The 6,281-nt window shown below is 38.4% G+C and overlaps 1 long non-coding RNA gene across 1 annotated transcript; it reads left to right on the top strand.

Annotated features, from left to right (window-relative positions):
• Positions 1–1,157: 1,157 nt before the first annotated feature.
• On the top strand, positions 1,158–2,300 carry LOC142612026 (uncharacterized). Its single transcript, XR_012840139.1, has 3 exons — positions 1,158–1,203; positions 1,943–2,070; positions 2,161–2,300. It is a non-coding gene; the product is annotated as an uncharacterized LOC142612026 (long non-coding RNA).
• Positions 2,301–6,281: the final 3,981 nt, after the last annotated feature.

The raw sequence follows: 6,281 nt of genomic DNA, 5'->3' as shown, positions 1-6,281 counted from the left end.
TCTAGCTCTCCTCTTTTTTTCCTCCCCATTTTCTTTACTCTCTTCCCTCCTTAAATACTTCTTCTTCTTCCTTCTTTATCCACATGTAACGCAAATTACCCTATTAAACACCTGTCCCATCCACCACCCTCTGGCAGTCTTCAAATGATAGCAAGAAGGTTGACTTCTACTGTTTAGGGGTCATTTCCCCATTAATGTGGCCAGGGAGGTAGATGCAGGGTCTTTAATGTGGAGGCAGCAGCCTTTTTCCCCAGATATTTCTGTTACACCTTTGCATCTAGAGGGTGTTTAGATCACCCTCTTACCCTTCGGTTTTACCAGAGTTCTGCCTTTAATCTCCTTAGCCAGTCGTAGAGTCATTGCTGGGCTTGTCTGAGAAGACAGTACTCCTCGGATACATCCTCGGACCTTTACAACGTAAACTAACTTGTGGGCTTGGAGGCCTTAATAAAAAACAAACTGGTATCCATCAAAAAAGCCCCGAGCCCAAATGTTTATTCCAGAACTTCTACCTCCCACAGAATCAATATCAACTTATTAACTTTAATTTATTGTGAAAATATTGTGAGGGTAGTACTTCTAAAATAAAATTAAAGAATAATAGAACAAGAGAATGAAAGCCAATAAGCCACGTACCTAGTCGGGAGTAACTGAGAGAACCTTTTTCTTTTGAAGTGTATAGTTTTAAAACCATACACGTGTGGTCCTCTAGGATTAGAGCAAATAGTAAAGTATTTTTGGACTTAAAAATATGTGAAGCACTAAAAGGATTTAGAAAACAAGTTAGGGAAAAAAAGAAATAAGTTTCCTACTCCTAATATTTTCCCAGGACACAGATTTGAGACAAGAAATTGTTAAGCTCGTAAGTTACATTCTTAAAAATTTAAAAAAAATTGGGGGGGGGGGGGTGTGGCCCTCTTGGGCCATAACATGGCTCCAGCACTGCAGCTTTGGATTATTATTACTTTAACCTTGTATAATAGCGGTTACCATTGCCTTTTTATCTTGCTTACAATCAAGAGCTTCTCATTTATTTTTACATTATATTATTTTAGCATTTCTATTACTGAATTTTTGGGATATTAGATATTGATAATACCAAGGTTTTTGCATCCTTGCCAGATCAAAACGAGGTAGACAAGGGAATATTAGAAGCTTATCCTCAAAAGCAAGAAGTTAAGAAAGTTGACTAACACGATCAAGGTTAGTTTTTGCTAGAATGCTAGACTTGTAATTTTTGTATATATCTAAGTTACTTATTGAAATCTATTTATTTATTTTTTGTCTAAACTTTACAATGAAAATCATCTATCTTTATAACTGGTATTTTGTTTACTCTTGCTGCCCTCTAACTTGAACATGTCATTTTGTTGTATATGGCTTCCATGTTAGCAGCTAAATTGTGATTCTTTTTGTTTTATGTTTCTTGGGAAGAATTTGTAATGAATAGACATTGTATTTTATTTTCTATGTCAATCTATAGTTGAAGAAATGACCAAAAAGGGCAAAGACACTTATAATAAAATAACAAAATATGAGATGGAAAGAGCACAAAGAATCAAGCAAAACCAAGAGAGAATAAATGCTTTGGGATTGAAGCATCTGTCAACTTCTCTGCCTAAATCTGCAAATATAGGAAGAAAAAGAGTAAGTGTTTAGGTAGATGACAATGAGTATGTACCAGTTATTGGTGAAGATGATGGTGATGATGAGTCATCTAGTTTTTTAAATAATGAGGTACTATATATATATGATTTCGTGCATGCGATACTTTGCTCTTTGTAATATTGTGATGAAATAACTTGTCTTTGTAAAATTGTGCTTGGAATGATCAATGAAAATCATTGATTGATAAATGATGAAATAACTTGTTTATATCTTAACTTGTAATGAATTTAAATATCTATATATACTTTTGTATGATACGGATGGCTTGTTATAGGCGTGAGGAATCTATCCCAGCAGTTCAGCATACCGGCCCATCATCGAGCACACATCTTGGTGGAGATTCTCTTGCCCAAATTTCTACTAATGTAGAGGCACAACTTGTGGGTACACCGTCTACCACAGGTGGTGAGATATTTAAGTTCCATTACTTGATTTCATAATCACACTATATTTAGTTCACTTGTTGATTTAATTTATATTATGTCTTGATAGCATCGACTAGTAGACGTGCCCTTGGCATGATGCGTGGATTAGGAGTACGAGGACTTGCTGAGAAACATGGGAAGCTACTAGTCCGCATTGCCCCGGAGTTTTGTGATCCTATTGGTGAACATGCAAGGAAGCTTGCTAGCCAAATTGGTGTACAAGTGCGTACAAACTTGTCTACTACGAAAACTTATAGTTGGAAGAATGTTGATAGTAGTGAAAAAGAGGCGATCATTCAAAATGTGGCGGTACTTAAATGTTTATAGTTGTTCGTCGCTTGATTTCGTAGTTTTCATTACATTACTTTACACTTTATGCTGTATTTTATAGTGTATTGTTGATGTTGTCACTGTGCATATTGAATTCAAGGAATAATTTTTCGTTATACATACCTCACTTTGCAGGATCAATTTGATCTACAAGGAGAATCTGCACTTGTGAACAAATCTTTAAATATGAAGTGTGGTAGATTATTGAGTAGGCACAACAGCATGTTGTTTTCCCAATATAAAAAACTTGTAAAGGATAAAGGAAGCACGTATGCAAGAAACCACCCACCAAAAAACGCCACATGAGAAAAATGGACTGAACTAATTGATGGAAAGTGAAATGATGAAGATTGGCTGGTAATTAATACTTTGAAAATTTTAATTACAAGTGAAGTATGTTCTCACATTTCACCCAGATAATACCTACCTATATATGCATTGGATTAATGTTTTACATAGATCTTATTATGGTGTCATGTTTACTAGATTATTTGATCTATCAAATTCATTGTATTATAATTATTTGGAAGGTGAAATAAATTTAAATTGTAAATTCATATGCTAGGGACTGAACAGGAGATGGGTCATCTAGAGAGGTAGCCGATGTCGAAGAATCCTCCATAAGCTCAGGATAGAGAGGGAGTAAAAGATCAGTAAAAGTGGGAGACTCGGAGGAAGAGGATGCAGGAAACTACTGAAGACTCGTGAAAGGACGATGTTCCCAAAACTCAATATGACAAGAGATGCGAAGGCGATGAGAAATGAGATCATAGCAGCGAAACCCCTTTTGAGATACACCATAACCAAGGAAACAACAGAGATGAGCACGAGGCTGGAGCTTTGTTTGTTCATGAGGAGGAAGGGAGACAAAGCAAGCACAACCAAGAACCCGAAGAGAGGAGTAGTTAGGGGTTTGACCATAGAGAAGCTCGAACGGTGATTTGTTGTGTGTAGTTGGTGAAGGAATACGATTAATGGTGTAGACAGCAATGAGTGCGGCCTTACCCCAAAAGCGCTCATGAAGAGAGGCATAAATGAGAAGGGTGTGGACAACATCAAGAATGTGACGATGTTTTCGTTCTGCACGACCATTTTGTTGAGAGGTGTAAGGACAAGACCGTTGAGTAAGGGTCCCATGACTGTCTAAAAAGGATAGGAAAAATTTATCATTATATTCTTGAGCATTATCTGATCGAAAGACTTTGACAGTGCGATTGAACTGTGTTTCAATCATTTTATGAAATGTTTGGTAAATAGACACAAGTTTAGACCTATGATGAAGCAGATAAATCCAAGTATATCGAGAAAAATCATCCACAAATATAACAAAATATCTAGACCCCCCCTAATGGGAATAGGTGCAGGATCCCAAATATTAGAATGTATAAGATCAAAAGGTGCAGAAGAAAAAGTGTTACTATTATTAAAGGGCAATTTTGTTTGTTTGCCAAAATAATAGGAAGTACAATCAAAATTTTGAAACTAAATTGAACCTAAATGACCTTGAGAAGCTAACAATTGAAGACGAGATAAGGATGGATGACCAAGATGAGCATGCCATAGATCAAGTGAGGGGGTGGCAGTGGTAGCAGCTGTAGAATCAACTTGTGAAGGAATCTTCAAGTCATGAACCTCAAACATGCGACCGACCTTATGGGCTGTCCCAAGCACTTGACTCTTCCGGGGATCCTGCACATCCACACCATGATTAGTAAATAGAAAATCTATGCCTAATTCACAAAGTTGACTAATAGAAAACAAATTGAGGGATAACTTTGGGATATGAAAAGTGTCACTAAGGGATAAACAAGGAGAAGAGATTTTTCCTTTATGATTAACAGGCATAGGAGTTCCATCAACAGTGTAAATGGTGATGAGGTGTTCTAAGGGTGCCTTATTAGAAAATTGGAATTCATCAGGAGTCGTATGGTTACAACATGTAGTATAAAAAAACCAAGGTTGTTTACCTGAGGTGACAGAAAGGGCAGTGGAAGTTCAGGATAAAACCTGTTGAATGACTATCTCAATATCAGCCGTAGTAAGTGAGGACATATAGTAGCTGCCTGAGGAAGAGAAGTTTTATTCTGCTCTTGCAAAATTTGTTGCAGTTTGCGACAAACTGAGATGTCATGGCCTTTGGCACGACAAAACTCGTAGTGAGTACCCTTGGAAGACTGAGAGGTGGGATGCCCAGAGTTTATTCGTGAAGGAGCAGTGAATGCAGCAATGGGAGGCTGTGGAGATGGTGTAGCCAATACATGATCAGATGATGACAACTGATGAGTAGGCCGATGGTTCTCCTAAAAAATGAGCTCCTTGACTGCAGCATTAAAAGAAGGAGTAGGAGACCGGCTAAGTAAAGAAGCCCTAGTACGCTCAAAATCCTCATGTAAACCCATAATGAAGTGCATAAATTTATGGCGATCCTGATATTTGACAAAGAGCTCAATGTCCTTAGAACACACTAGTGGAGGATCTGTAGCAAAGAGTTGTTCTCACATAGTAGAAGTCTGAGAATAAAAATTAGAATTAGACTGACCTGTCTCTTGGCGCATTTAATAAAGTTTTGATTCAATGTGGAACTCCAAGCTTGAATCATTAGTGCAATTATAACAATCGGCCAGAAATTTCCAAGCAGCCTTAGTAGTCTCAAGACGAGGAAGAAGATTATGAATGGAGGGAATAGAGAGATTGATAAACTAAGACAAGATCTTACTCTGAATACTCTACCATTCCTCTAGGTGTTCTTCATAATCATTCGTTGTAACAGCAGTCTTGAAGGCATCTTTAGCAGTTGTGGCTTTGGATTGAGGTTTTGGTACTGGCTTAGGAATTGAATTAGTCACATATCTCCACAGTTTACGACCCTTAAGAAAGATAGTCATATTTAGAGACCATACATGATAGCTAGTAGGACCATCCAACATAATGGTGATAGGACATATGATATCTCGTTCATTTTGTTGAGCCATAATGAAAAAAAATGACCAAAAAGTGGGATTTAGAGACCTCAAATGTAGAAACAGAACCCAAAATCAGAATCTATGTGAAAAATTGAGCAAGAGAGGCCCTGTTGAAATTTTTTGACTTTGGTCAAAAAGTCAACAGTCAACAGTGGTGGTTAATGGTAAAAGTCAATTGCTGCTGTGTGCTGACATAGGCGGATGATGCAAGGTGTTGATGTAGGCGGATGATGCAGACTCTGACGTGCAAGATGACGTCAACCTAGGGCTGACGTGGACAGATGCTGATGGTCTCAGGCATGTGGAAAGCGTGGTGTGCGTGGAGGCGTGTGGCAGCACATGGCGGGTTGGTGTCCGGCGCGTGGAGCACGTGTGAACTGCTGGTGGTGCGAGGAGTGCGTGTTCAACAGTCAGAAGCTTCAGGTAGCGCGTGTGGGCGCGTGTTAGGTCATTTCTGGTTGTTCTTGGTTGGGTTTTGCTCGGGATTGGTTGTTCTGTCACTCTATGCCTTTGCTTTGGCAGTTGGATGAACAGAACGGTGAGATTCGAGAGTTGCGGGGACTATGAGCATGACGACGGTGATTCGCTTATGATAGTGACTACTAGATGAAGGTGAGGGTAGCGGAAGAACGCTGGAGATGTCCACAAGAACCAGAAAGTCAGAGGAATGACTTTGATACCATGTTAACAATATAAAGTGAAAGAGAAAGATTGAATAGTGTGTATATTGATGTGTAAATAATAATGTACAATAGAGAGCCTTATATAGGCTAGGTATGTGTGCAGTACAAGTAATATGAGAAAACTACAAGTACAGTATAGTATAATGGGTTAAGCCCAATGGGCTAATCTAGTCTAAGCTATACACTAACAAACCTCATGCCAACCAGGCCTA

This window comes from Castanea sativa, chromosome 1 (assembly GCF_040712315.1).
Source record: "Castanea sativa cultivar Marrone di Chiusa Pesio chromosome 1, ASM4071231v1".
Classification (NCBI taxonomy): domain Eukaryota; kingdom Viridiplantae; phylum Streptophyta; class Magnoliopsida; order Fagales; family Fagaceae; genus Castanea; species Castanea sativa.
This window is presented reverse-complemented; position numbering and strand designations above follow the sequence as displayed.